This window comes from Pelophylax lessonae (genome assembly GCF_965119305.1).
Source record: "Pelophylax lessonae genome assembly, chromosome: 7".
Taxonomy (NCBI): domain Eukaryota; kingdom Metazoa; phylum Chordata; class Amphibia; order Anura; family Ranidae; genus Pelophylax; species Pelophylax lessonae.
In genome coordinates, this window is record NC_138774.1 from 199,338,623 (window position 1) to 199,353,746 (window position 15,124).

A 15,124-nucleotide genomic window follows, 5' to 3' on the forward strand; every position below is an offset into this window, starting at 1 on the left:
GGCTAAGTGTGAGACTAGGGGAGTGTTTTCTAACTGTATGGAGGAGTGACTTGTGAAATGAACACAGAGACCTGTGATCCTATATAGGAGGATCATAGGCGGTGCTCTGTGATCATTTTAGTGAGAACAACGGTCAGCTGTGTTTACAACAGCTGCCTGTCCTTCTCTCTCAGCGGGGAGCGATTGCAGGGAACTTGCGGCATTCGCAGCCCCGTGCATTGGCATCCCCACTGCCTCACCCCCCATGCACCACGCGTGCGACCGACGTAGGGCTATGTCAGTTCATGCAGGAGAGGCAGCCTGCCGCAGTAAATGTGTGGCGGGTGGTCGTAATGTGGATAATTAAAGTGTGTATGAACTCTAACAATACATTTCCCTTATTTGCTTCCTTTTGGTCTGTGAAATATGAAACTGAAGGTGTTTCATTATTCTATTTGACAAGAGCAAAAATAAAATAGCTGTTCAGCTGGAAATCTTGTGAGCTCATCATGTCCTGTACACGCTGCCTCTGGACTGTTAATATTATTATTATACAGGATTTATATAGAGCCAACAGTTTGCACAGTGCTTAACAAAATGAAGGCAGACATTACAGTTACAATACAATTTGGTACAAGAGTCAGTTAGCATTGTTCCTTGCTGTGTCTGTAGACTACAAAACACCTCCCCCCTATTAAGGAGAAGAGATGGCGATGTTGAGGTGCTTTTATACTGCCCTGTTGAAACAAATTATTAAAATGCACATGCGTTTCTGGTGCATTTCCAGCGCATATTCTGGTTGGCATGTAGGCAGGTTGCCTACAGTAATGTTAGCTCAGGTAGTGGGTGTGGCTGGCCTGGGTTCGGGGGGAAAGGGGTAACTTGTGTGCTTCTGTGCTTTTTTTGGATCCAGCTTGCCCACCTGTGATATAAAAAGGGGGGAGGCTGAGGTCCGGGCGGAGCCGCTCTTAGCCATACATGCTGTGAGTGTGTTGGAGGAGGACTGCTGCACCTTGCAGTCCATTGGAGGCACCAGGGATCCAGAGACCAGAATTGGATAGTTAGGATTATTTTTTTTTTTTTACTTACCTTGTAATTGTAGAAAGAAATACTCACCTTTCGTCACTTCCTCCCTCTGCGGCCTCGGCCCGCGCCATCTCTTCCGGCTTGCAATGATTCCTGGGAGCTGAACGTCATCGCTCCCAGGAATCAATGCGCCTGCACCGGCCCCGCTCGTCACTTCCGGTGCGACGCCGTATTCCCTGCTAAACAGCTTCTGGGCATGCCCAGAAGCTGTGTAGGAATGCGGCGGCGCGCCGGAAGTGACGAGAGGGGCCGGTGAAGGTGCATTCTGGGAGAAGAAGACACGGAAGAGGACGCAGAAGAGGATCGCGCCGGCTTCAGCTGCCCACAACAGAGATGCAACGCTGTGGAAGAAATTTTATAAGTGAGTATTTCTTCTTGCAGGTAAGTGCGAATCGGGACAGATCAGAGGCTAGCCATTGTGGAATGTACTAGCCCTGACTGTCCCTTGGGTATGTTCACTGAAAAAATGTTTCTGTGCCCGAAATTCCGCTTTAAATGGACTACTACCTTTTGGAGGTATGCCTTGGAAGCCAATTAGAGGCATTTTAATGATATTGTTCACTTTTAACTGTATGACCAAAACTTTTAAAGTGTAAGTCCACCTTAAAACTAAAATCCATGCATCTATAGACCTCCACAATCTCACACTAACCTATCTAGCCCTGTAAAGAAGAAATCAGAATACATACCTTTTTTGAAGCCGATCCGATCCAGTCTCCAATGGCGGAAGCTCTGCAGGGGACACAGCCGACAATGGCTCTGAAATGAATGGGGAGTGACATCACCCATAGACTTAAGCCTCGTGCACACGCACCGATTGTTGGCCGTGAATTTTTGGCCAACGTCCGATCGTCGGCTTGTTAGTATGATGCTTCCGACAACCGACTGCAACTTTTTGGCCGAACAAAATCTGGTGTGCATGCTATAAAATTTTTGTTGGCCGTCAGCAGTGGTGACGGTGGTGATGCATTTATAAAACATGGACATGTGACTCAAATGCGAGTCGCATGCACCTGTGAAACATGGATATGTGACTCAAATTCGAGCTGCATGCACCTGTGAAACATGGATATGTGACTCAAATGCGAGTTGCATGCACCTGTGAAACATGGACATGTGACTCAAATGCGAGTTGCATGCACCTGTGAAACATGGACATGTGACTCAAATGCGAGTTGCATGCACCTGTGAAACGCGGATGTGTGACTCAAATGCGAGTCGCATGCACCTGTGAAACATGGACATGTGACTTTGATGCCTTTTTTGCGACGTTTTCCATTCATTTCAATGGGGAGCGGTGTTTTTGGTGCGGTTTTGAATGCAGCATGCAGGATTTTTCAAAATTCACTGCACCCGCAGCAGAGTGGTGTGCAGAGTCCCATAGGATTTAAACGGAAATATTTGTATTGTATTTTTAGCAAGGTAAAAACACATCAATGTGAAAGGGCCCTTATTTGATGGATTGGATGCAGCTACTGTTCAGCTGATACTTTTCAGCTTGGCTCCTTTAATAGAAAATGTCATGAAGGAGGGAGCAAGCAGGGCCACTTACTAAGCAAATTTGGCCCATCCATCAAGAAAAGTCAAGCTTGACTTCATTTACACTGGCAATCCTGTGTTTAGATTTTCCAAAAGCAGGAAAGTTCTCTGGAAGGAAAAGTTTTTAGTAGAAAAGAAAATGGTCCTTTTTAGTACCCCGTCACCACATAATATAATGCAGGGCTGTCTTAAAGCATGGGCATTGCCCAGGGGCCCCAGGTGCATGGAGTCCCCATGATAATCTTGATTTCATCATACGTAAAAACTGTCCCGGATTTGCCGGGACAGTCACGCTTTCTACTAAGCTGTCCTGGGATGGCTGTGTCCGGGCAGCGTCCCATAAACTGTATTGTGCCCTTCTGCAACCCCCCCTGTACTGTACCCTTTGTGTTGATTAGTCTTAGATTTATGGCATGTTTTATTATTGTTTAACCAGTTCTGGACCGGAAGGATTTGTCACCTTAAAGATCAGGCCATTTTTGGCGATTGGGCACTGCGTTATTTTAACGGACAATTGCACGGTCATACGCTGCTATACCGAAATAAAATTGATGTCCTGTTTTTCCCCCCACAAATAGAGCTTTATTTTGGTGGTATTTGATCACAAAATGTTCATTCTTTTAGGCCAATTTGTATTCTGCTACATATTTTTGGTAAAAGAAAAAAATCACAATAAGTGTATTTTGATTGGTTGGTGCAAAAGTTATTGCGTCTAAAAACTAGGGGAAAGATTTATGTCATTTTTATGTATTTTTTTTTTTACTAGTAATGGTGGTGATCTGTGATTTTAGCGGGACTGCGACATTGCGGCGATCAGATCGGACCCTTGACTGACATTTTTGACACTTTTGGGGGGACCAGTGACATTACTACAGTAATCAGTGCTAAAATATGCACTGTTACTGTAATAATGACACTGGCAGGGAAGGGGTTAACCTAGGGGGGATCAAAGGGTTAATTGTGAGCCTAGGGGAGTGTTTACTGTCGGGGGAGGGACTTTATTGAAAGTACTAAAAAATATATGTTTATATATTTTATTTATATGCCTCATCATTTTGTGTCAGTGGGAGGAATGGTGCCTCATCATTGGTGTCAGTGAGAGGAATGGTACCTCATCATTGGTGTCAGTGGGAGTAATGGTGCCTCATCATTGGTGTCAGTGGGAGGAATGGTACCTCATCATTGGTGTCAGTTAACGGAATGGTGCCTCATCATTGGTGTCAGTTAACGGAATGGTGCCTCATCATTGGTGTCAGTTAACGGAATGGTGTCCAAAGAGCCAGATAAAGGCAAGCAACCACTGTTCTAGACAAACAAAAGTAAATCGTTACTAGTCAAGACATGGGTACAAAACGTCAGCATACAAATAAACACCAGGCTGCGCCATAGGGGTTACCCACTCTTTGAATGGCAAGGACTCCCAAGGATGTAATTCTAAAGAACTAGAAAAGACATCTCCCAAGGGGTGGACGTGGGAGAAAACCAGTTCAAAGGGAGAGGTATGTATTACAAATCTGGCATAAATTAGATATTTAAGAGGACTGGTAATAGCAAACATAAAGACCCTAACGTGCCAAGCCTACACAGATCTGAAAAAATACTAACCAAATTTGGAAACACCTGTCTTCTGTAGTCGGAGAGAGAGGGAAGGAAGATGGCAAATCCACATGGATACAGATGTGACCCCCAACACCCAACGCCAGTTTCCTCTATTGATACCAATTGCAAACAGTGTGCCAAGTCTCCAAGTATAAATTGGGGGACCTAAGGTAATAATAAAGGCATCATAAACTCAAATCCCAAGATGTCCCATTGGTCCAAAGTAAAGAGAAAGAGGGGAGGGGGGAGCAAAGGGGCTCTCAGACACTTACACAAGGAAAACAAATATATATAGTGCCTCTCCAACTTCCATATATGCAGGGAAAACCCCCTCCCCTTAAATCTGACCTTTCCTGCCCGACACGTTCCTGCCACCCAATCGCAGCTGCGGGTGACATCACTGGACCCAATTTTCAAACTGCGCATGCGCGAACAATAGTGCAAAGTAAAAAAAAATGTAGGCCTCAGTCACATGTGCATCTAGGAGCTGACTACAAATTCCTGCGGGAGATTCAGCAAGGTTTCTGCTTGTGGAAAGCCTAAAAAGAAACAATGAGAGGCTGAAAGCACCCACAGCCATTCACATGTAATCAGACAGGCAACAATTATGAACAGCCATAGAAATAAAACTGCGCCCAGAAACGATCATCCAAAGGTATTCAATGCATGTCTGATTACATGTGAATGGCTGTGGGTGCTATTAGGCTCTCATTGCTTTGTATGGGGCTTCCCACGCACAACTGTTCACAGAAACCCCGCTGATTCTCCTTCAGAAATTCAAAGTCTGCCCCTAAATTCATGTGTGACCTAGGCCTTATGCCTCCAAAAATCACTTTTTCTTGCACCTAGAAGTTTCTTCTTTAACCCCTTCACACCTAAGGGTAAAACAAATCTTAATACCTAAGCCCAATGACAGTGCATCCAGAAAGTATTCACAACGCTTCACTTTTTCAACAGTTTGTTATGTTACAGCCTTATTCAAAAATTGATTCATTCATTATTTTTAATACCTCATAATGACATGAAAGAAGTTTGTTTTAAATCTTTACAAATTTATTAAAAATAAAAAACGAAAAAAAAAATCACATGTACATTTATTCACAGCCTTTGCTCTATACCAATTACAGCCTTAAGTCTTTTTGAGTATGATGCTACAAGCTTGGCACACCTATTTTTGGGCAGTTTCTCCCATTCTTCTTTGCAGGACCTCTCAGGCTCCATCAGGTTAAATGGAGAGTGTCGATGCACAGCCATCTACAGATTTCTCCAGAGATGTTCAATCAAGTTCAAGTCTGGGCCACACAAGGACATTCACAGAGTTATCCCGTAGCCATTCCTTTGTTATCTTGGCTGTGTGCTTAGGGTCGTTGTCCTGTTGGAAGATGACCCTTCGCCCCCACTCTAAGGTTCAGAGCACTCTGGAGCAGGTTTTCATCATGGATGTCTCTATACGTTGCTGCATTTATCTTCCCCTCGATCCTGACTAGTCTCCAAAAGCTTGCCGCTGAAAAACATCCCCACAGCATGATGCTGCCACCACGCTTCACTGTAGGGATGGTAATGGCTAGGTGATGAGCGGTGCCTGGTTTCCTCCAGACATGACGCTTGCCATTCAGGCCAAAGAGTTCAATCTTTGTTTCATTAGACCAGAGAATTTTGTTTCTCATGGTCTGAGAGTCCTTCAGGTACCTTTTGGCAAACTCCAGGCAGGTTTTCATGTGCCTTTTACTGAGGAGTGGCTTCTATCCATACAGGCCTGGTTGGTGGAGTGCTGCAGAGATGGTTGTTCTTCTGGAAGGTTCTCTCTCCACAGAGAAACACTGAAGCTGTCAAAGTGGCCATCAGGTTCTTGGTCACCTCCCTGGCTAAGGCCCTCCCCCCGATCACTCAGTTTGGCCAGGCAGCCCACTCTAGGAAGAGTCCTGGTGGTCCCAAACTTCTTCCATTTATGAATAATGGAGGCCACTGTGCACACTGGGACCTTCAATGGTGAAGAAATGTTTCTGTACACTTCCCCAGATCTGTGCCTTGATACAATTCTGTCTCTGAGTCTACAGACCATTCTTTGGAATCTAGGAAGATTCTGTCGCGGGGGATGACGGGATGAGGTTTCCGATCAGGAGAGGGGACATTCATTCAGGAGGATTTTTTCTGCATTATGATATATACCATCTGGTAAGAGGCACATTAGTGTCATCTCACAGAGTGGCATTGCGGTGGAAGTTTTCCTCCTCTCCATTGGGCCATATTGAATTTGATTCTGCACCTTACTTTATCAATTCTGGTAAGGAGGAAAGCCTGTCGGTGGTGGGAATCACTATTTATATCACTGATACATCACTGGAAGTTGATTTTTCATTATTATATATTACACAGCATGGTGAAGACTATATTATTTGGACTTTGTGGACTATTATTGGTTTTTGCACTTGCTTGATTTTATTCAATTTTTGTACTGGATCACGTTCCCCTTCGGTTCACTGAATATATGCACCTAGATGTGATATCACTGTTATTCAATTGTGAATTATATGTGTTAATTTATCCCAACACTCTTGTTTAGCGCACCTATATTTTTCAACATTTATGTTCACTTGGTTTAAGTTCAGGTAGCAGCTTTACCCCTATCAGCGCACCCATTTTTTTTTTATCTATGGGTTTACTGTTCCCTCACATAGAAATCTAGAGGGATTGGACACAGGGGACGTATACCTGGTGACAGCAGATGTTGCGTCACTATATACAGTGATCCAACATGATGACGCCCTCCTTGCCCTGAATTGGGCGTTCAGTCAGAGGGAAGATATCTCCGACCCCCCAGAAAAGATTCCTAAGCCACATGTTGATCTACTGCCTCTCGCACAATTATTTTTGGTTTGGTTTGGGGGCAAATTTTACACCCAAAAGAGAGGCGTAGCAATGGGGGCTAAGTATGCCCACCTTAGCATGCCGGCTACCTCCAGAGCCGCCAGGACACTTCTTGTGCCCCCCTGGTGATTGGCATATGCCACGGCTGTGGCATTGTCCGATTTAATGGGTACTGGACATCCCTGAAGACGATCCATCCAATGTTCCAGGCACAGTCTGATTGCTCAGAGTTCCAAGACATTGATCAGTAGTCTGGGCTGTCCAGAGCCCCCGAGCAGAATTTTTGCAGAGGATGCCTCGCCAGCCAGACAGGCTGGCATTCCGTGGTGACCACTCTCCAATACAAGGGGAGGAAGGATTTGCCCAGCCGAAAGGGCTGAAGAACAAAGCCACCATTTTTAGGGACTCTTTCGTTCCCCGACTCAGCCAGGTCCGATTGTCCAGAGACTGCAGATTCTTGTCCCATTTGGCCAGAATCTCCCTTGCAGGGACCTAGTATGGAACTGTGCAAACAGAACCGCCTCGAAGGTAGACACCATCAGGCCCAGCACCTGCATGCAAGTCCGGAGGGATTACCATCTGCTTGACAGCAGGAGACGAATTGCAGCCTGTAGTTTCTGGAGTTTGTCTAGAGGAAGGAGCACTCTGTCCAGAGTCAAACCCAGATAGTCCAGCTTTGTGGACAGAACCAGAGCAGACTTCTGAAAAATCACAATTCAGCCAAACTCCCTCAGGTGATTTAAAGGTTTTCCACTAGAGCAGTAGAAGACTCCGCTTGAAGAAGGATGACGTCCAAGTAGCCCAGTACCGCAATCCACCATTGGCATAACAATGCTAGCACCAGGGCCAACACTTTCGTGAAGACCGGAGGAGCAGAGGCGAGACCAAAGGGTAATGCTACAAACTGATAATGCCCCTCTCCCACTGCAAAGCGGAGGAAGCGCTGGAGATCGACACATATTGGAATGTGAAGGTGAACGTCCTTCATGTCGATGGAGGCAAGAAAATCCCCCTGATGCAGGGAAGCCACCACTGTGCGAATGGACTCCCATTCTGAACTTATGCACCCGCACAAAGAAGTTCAGTGCCTTGAGGTCCAGAATTGGATGTACATTGCCTTCCTTCCTGGGGACTGGAAACAGGTTTGAGTAAAACCCCTGAAAACATTCCGAAGAAGTCAGAACTGGGACCATTACCCTTTAAAGTAAAAAGGTATTGCACTGCCCCAAAAAGAGCCTGCAAGCGGGCCAGGGACAGTCACATGTTGGGAGGAAGAACCTTACCGGAGGGCAAGAACGAAACTGGATCTTGTAGCTGGACCAAATTACCTCGTGGACCCATCTGTTCTTGTACCAGGGGAGTCCACGGTTCCGGGAACCAGCGAAGATGTCCCTCCACCCCAGATACGGATGAGGGCACACCTTCATGCTGAAGGGGCCTTGTCGGCGGGTCTGGAGAAGCCTGCACTTGATTTGCCAAACCAAGTTACATAGTTACATAGTAGGTGAGGTTGAATAAAGACAATAGTCCATCCAGTTCAACCTGTGTAGGTGTGTGTGGCTGTACTCATCTCACATACCCCTGAATGTTCTGATCCTTGAGATGTAAGTCTAAGAGTCTTTTGAAAGCCACCATACTACCCGCAGAAACCACCTCTTGTGGTAGAGAATTCCACAATCTTGTAGCCCTAACAGTAAAGAACCCCCCACGTTGCCTGTGGTTAAAACGCTTCTCCTCTAATCGCATTGTATGCCCTCGAGTCCTCATGCAATCCCTTCGAATGAACAGCTTTTTTTCTAAGCTGGGATCCCCATTAAGATATTTATAAATTGCTATCATGTCCCCCCTCAGACGTCTCTTCTCCAGGGAGAATAAATCGAGCGATTGTAGACGCTCTTCATAGTCAAGGTCCTCCAATCCCCTAATTAGTTTAGTTGCCCTTCTCTGGACTCTCTCCAGCTCCAACACATCACTCTCGGATCCTCCAGAGGAGGCCCCAAAGGGCTCCGATCCCTTGTCAATCGACCCTGAGGGACGAAACAACTTCTCATGAGCCGAGAAGGAGGGCCCACAATGAGGGTCCTTGCTCTCAGTAGTCTGCAGAAGAAAGGTACTCTTTCCCCCCCCCCGTGAGACCTTTAATGATGTCATCCAGGGTAGCACCAAACAGGCGATCTCCTTGAAAGGGAAGATAAGTCAAGGCCTTTTTAGAAGTCTGGTCCGCAGACCAGCATTTGAGCCAAAAGACACGCCGAAAAACCACTGCCGAAACCAAGAGCCGAGCCACATCCAAAGAGGCATCACAGATGAACTGCAGCCCCTGGACCAGCTGGTCCGCTAGCTCAGCAAAGGCAGGGGGGAGCTGCTCCCCCTCCAGGTCACAGACCCAGCAGGGTGACCCACGTCTGCAGCGGCCGAATCAGATTTAGGATCTGATGAGAGAGATGAGGCAGGGGAAGGCGGGGGCGCTTCATGCCAGCCCATCACCCAAAAGCGACCTTCACCCGGGACACAAAGGACTCCAGGACCGCCGTCGTTGCATCGATGGATGGTTGGGACCCCGCAGCCTCAAAGAGGGGATCAGGTGGGGAAATGTGCTCCAAAGACTTCATGAGTCAATAGGGGAGGCCCACAAGAAAAAGGTGTAAAAACAGAAACAGAAGTAGAAGCAGAAACAGGCACCTGCGGCCACCAGGATAATCTGCACTCCACATATGGCGATCAGGAAGTGAAAAGATCCAGGAGTTCGCACCAGGGAATGAGGAGAGGCTTCCACCGCCAAAATCGCCACCCACAGGGGTCCACTGTCATGGCCGTCGCTATTTTCAATGGCAAACCACCACAAAATGGCTGCTGGACTACACAAACATGACCGCCGTGCATTGAGCACACAAGCTACAGCAAAATGGCAGCACCATGAGGAATCCCTAGCTCTCAGAAAATGGGACAGGCAGGAACCCCCCTACCAGGTACAGCCCCCCCTACAGCTGATGGCCAGCGGCACACCCCCTCCCCCGCCAGCACAGCACCCTGCCCCCACCCCAGGCGGTGGACCAGGTCAGCCTCAGTAAAGGAGGGCGTAATGGCCCACAGGGACCACCAGACCGATGAGGGAGTGTCTAACGGGAAGGATGGGAACCCAGGGGTCTGGCCGTCCCATTGGGGGCCCACGTCCACCCCAAAACCCTCCAGGGGGAGAGGGGGGACAGTCACTCACTATACCAGGAACCAGGCGGGCAAAACTCCAGACAGAACCTCCTCTCCATCGAAATGGGGGCTGTCGGCCAGGAGGAAAGCTGTGACTCAGGCCAAGACCCGGTCGTATGCGACCTCTCGAGGCATTTAACTCGAGGCCAGCCCCTGTCCGGTGGGTCTAGGTTGCGGCTGACCCAGCACGGAGCTGAGGTCTGTGCTCGCTTGCCAGACTTGAGTGACCACTGGATCTAAATTTTCTAGCCCCTCGCCCAGTCCAGCACTTGATTGTAGATCTCACAGGAAAAAAAAAAAAAAACAGGAGAAAAAGAATTCTATCTAAAAAGAATTGCCAGGACCAGAGAGCCCTATAGCAGAGAGAGGGAGTATACCCCCCAGGGACTGTCCCTAGCGGTAGCCAGACTTTTTTTTCTGCCTAGTGTCCTACTCCTGTAGGCAGTATAACCCAATGGTTCCAAAGAGCAGAAGCTTTGTCCGTCAGTGAATGAAAGAGAAATATGGAAAATATCAAGGGGTATGAATACTTTTTCAAGGCACTGTACCTGAATAGGCCACTTTTTTCAAAACCTTGATTAATAGGATAAATATCAGCAAAAGCTGAGGCAGAGTATAAACCTTTTCAGGGCATAGTCAATCCTCATGAAGAGCACAATCTTTCTGTGTTGGTTTGGGAAAGACCTTTTAAACTAAATCTGGCCATAGATGGCTGTTTTTTTTTTTTTTTTCATTCAACCTGCTGGTTGAAAGAAAGACTGACTTGATTCCCCCATGCACACATTCAAAGTGGGTGAGGGAATTCTCCGCACTGTCATTGTCTAGATCGAGCAACTTTTTAACAACAGGGCAGTTGAATAGAGGTTGACCATTAGATCAACTTCTCTTGAACCACAGTGGCCATAAATGGAACAAAAATCTGCCAGTTCAGCAGGGACTGGCTAGCCTTCAGCCCATGTATGGCCAACGTTAGCCGTTCTCTTTATTCCTATAGGGGTCTGTTCTGACTGTGGGGAATCCATTGCAGTTAGGCAAACGCTAGTGTGCACCACCTTATTGTATTCTCAGGGAAAAAAAATAAAAAATGTGTCCATAGCTAGTACCCCCCATCAAGAAAGAGTATCCTCTGCTCCTTCCGTAACAATGTCCCCTATATAGAAAAATCTGCTTTTGTCAGACAGGCGCATTGGTGCATGCCCAAGGGGGGGGGGGGGGGGAGAGAGAGAAATAGGACTTTCAACACTTTTCTGACACTTGCCTACTGCATAGTTGTTTCAGGTGTAATGAAACAGACATGACTAAGTGACTACCATTTGCACAAGGAGGCCAGCAATGTCAGTGTTCATATTTTTCTTAAAATACATGTACTAAAGAAAAAAAATTAAAATAGTCCACTTTGCTGTGTGGATTTGATTTTGGCTGCTTTGATTTGACCTGCCATTCAAAGATCAGCCCCGTTGGTTAAAATGCCTCCAGTCTAGAGCAAACTGGGAAAATAATTTCATGAGAATAGCATCATGAAGAACTAAGTCAAAGCAGGACCATGGCAGACTTTCAGAGAAAGGATACCCATTCTATGCCATTCTCCAAAAAAATAAAAACCTGTATTACGTAAACCCAAGTAGTTGCCTAGCTATCAAGCTGGCCCTCCTGCCTCAGTGCTTTTGCCTTGCTGTTATATGGATTCTCCTGCTTCAGTGCTTACCAAAATTGAACATGTAAACAGATCATGAGTTGCGAAGTCAGTTTCAGGCTACCTATTCCAGGACAGTGACTTATAGCAGTAAAGCCCAGCCACCTAGGCAGAGTGTAAAATCAGCTATGGTGGGTCCCAGACATCCTTCAACCTCTTCCTGCCCTTAGGGCACACCCATACTTCCTAGTGTTTTATTGGGTATACTGGGGTCATGGCTACAGCACATTTTTTTTTTTTTTTTTTAACCAGCGATGCTGAAAATAAAAGCAATCACATCGGCTATAAGGCCACTAGATCATGTGGCACAAAGAGGTACCACCAGCACTTTCACCAACTGACCATAGAGATGGAGGAACAGAAGCTACCTGATCATCTCTATGATCTGAGACCGGAAGTGATTGAATTTTGTCACTTCCGGTTTGTTTACAAGCCGTTACTGGCTTGTAATAGCATCTGATCAGACAGATCTCCGTTTCATCAGATGCTTTTGAGGACAGAGGCAAGATCTGGGGTCTAATGGTCCCCAGATCTCTTTATAAAAAGACCTGTGCCCAAGCAATCACAATAAAGTGTAAAAGAAAAAAAAAAAAAAAAAAATAAAAAAAAAAAGAAAAATCACTTAAAAAAAAGTTTTAAATAAAAATTTAAAGTGCCCATGTTCCCCCACAAACACATACGACGGTCCTGCACACACCAGTAAAACAGTGATCCCACGTATCGCCATGAATGTCATAGTAAGGGCAATAAATCTAGCACCAGAGCTCCTGTGCATCTAACTGGGATGGTGTATTTTTTTTTTTTCCAAAACGTTTGCGTTTGAAAAACTATACGTAAATGTGTAACAAAAAATTGCCAACTACAATATTTTTTTCTCCTGAGTCTTAAATTTTTTTGAAAGCAGTCTGGGGGTTCTAAGTAATTATCTACTAAAAAAAAAACCTGGATTTTTATCTTACTGTAAAATCCTTTTCTCTGAGGTTCACTGACAGACAGCTCTTCAATTCTTCAGGCCATTAGGTATTATGTTGTCGCTCTTAGACCTAAACCTTTTTGGTTATGCCCCTGGAGCAGTCCCAGAGGGTATACTATCACTTCCTGCTGTAGGACTCCAGTTTGTAACAAGCAGTGTCAGAAAAACAAATAACCCCAAAAAAGAGGGGTAGGTGCTGTGTCTGTCAGTGAACCTCAGAGAAAATAATTTTATGGTAAGACAAAAATCCAGTTCTCTTTCGTTCACTTACAGACACAGCTTAAATTCTTCAGACCACTGGGATGTCCCAAAGCAGTGTCAACATGAGGGGGTAAGGAAAAACACAGCAAATGCAGAATTCCCAACAAGGCTAAACATAGCCAACCAGGTAACAACAGGAGCTCAACTAGAAAGAACTGGAGCTCACCACCAGGAAAAATTTTCACCCTCAAGAGGAAGCAACCTGCCAAACACTGCATCCGAAGATGTAAGTACATCCACCTTATAAAATGTTGTGAATGTGTGTACAGACAACCACGTAGCCGCCTTGCACACCTGAACCACTGACGCCTGATGACAAACGGCCAAGGAGGCACTATGCGCCCTCGTAGAATGCGCTTTAACAGGGAAAGGAGGAACCGGACCCTTAATGGAGTAGGCCTGCACCACCGTCTGCCTGATTCACTCGGAAACGGAAACGGAGGTCCATCCAAAAGAACAAACAAAGAATCAGATTTCCTAATCGGTTCAGTCACCATCAGGTACACACGAATCGCCCTTACCACATCTAAAAGAACGCAAGGCAATTTCCTTAGATGTTTTGGCTTAGGACATAGGGATGGTAGCACAATGTCTTCATTCAAATGAAATCCAAGACAACCTTAGGAAGGAACGCCTGACAGGGTCGCAACACCACTTTGTCCCTATGAATCACCAAGTAAGGTAACCGACAGGACAACGTAGCCAACTCAGACACACGACATGCAGAATAGCTACTAAGAAAGCCACCTTCTGTGACAGAGTGAGCAGAGGAATTTCTCAAATATTTTCAAAGGGAGGCCTTTCAAGCACTGACAGAACCAAAATTGAGATCCCAGAGAGGTACTAGGGATCGCACCGGAGGAGCCAGATGGCAAACTCCCTGCACAAAAGCGTGAACCAAGGACTTCGCCGCCAAGGGCCTTTGGAAAAAAAAAAAAAAACAGCCAAGGCGGAAATCTGGCCCTTGATGGCACCCAGAGCCAAACGGTGATCTACACCCAATTGTAGAAACTCCAACAGGCGATACACCAAGTAATATACGCCTTCAAAACTCGATTATAATCCTTCCTGGAAGTAGATTTCCTAGCCTTCAACAGCTTAGGAATCACCGACTCCGACAGCCCTCTTTCAGTACCTGGCTTTCAATAGCCACCCCGTTAAAGCCAACGACCGTAAAGCAGGATAGAAGATTGTTCCCGGAGACAGAGGATCTTCCCTGAAAGGAAGTTTGCAAGGGACGTCTGCTTCCAGCCTTACCAGGCCTGCGTACCAAGACCGACAAGGCCAGTCTGGTGCCCCAGAATGACTGGAATTCCTTCCACCTCAATTCTGCGTAGCAGTCTCAACAGAAGTTGTATTGGGAGGAAAGGCGTAAATCAAACGATACTGACCCCAAGGGGCTACCAGAGCGTCTGATGTCAGCCAGAGAATCCCGAGACATTGACATGAACCTCTGCACCTTCCTGTTGAGATGGGAAGCCAGCAGGTCCGCAACAAGGTCCCCCACCGAAGACCGTTGACAGAAAAAATCCGGGTAAAGAAACCATTCTCCCAGATCCAATGTCTGTCGTCAGAGATAGTCCACTTGCCAATTCTCTACACCCGGAATGTGCAAAGCAGAGAGGGCCGGAACATAATGTTATGCCCACCTCAAGATGCCGGCCACTGCCAGGGCACTCTGTGCCCCCTTAATGATTGACATATGCCACAGCCATAGCATTGTCCAATTGTATCCTCACAGGGCACCCCTGCAGACTATCCGCCAATTGAGAAAGTCTGACCGCCCGAATTTCCAGGATGTTAATCAGCAACCTGGACTCTTCCCAAGTCCAGACATTTTGGGCGGAACACACTCCCAAGACACCTCCCCATCCAGACAGACTGGCATCCGTGGTGATTACAGTCCAATACAGGGGAAG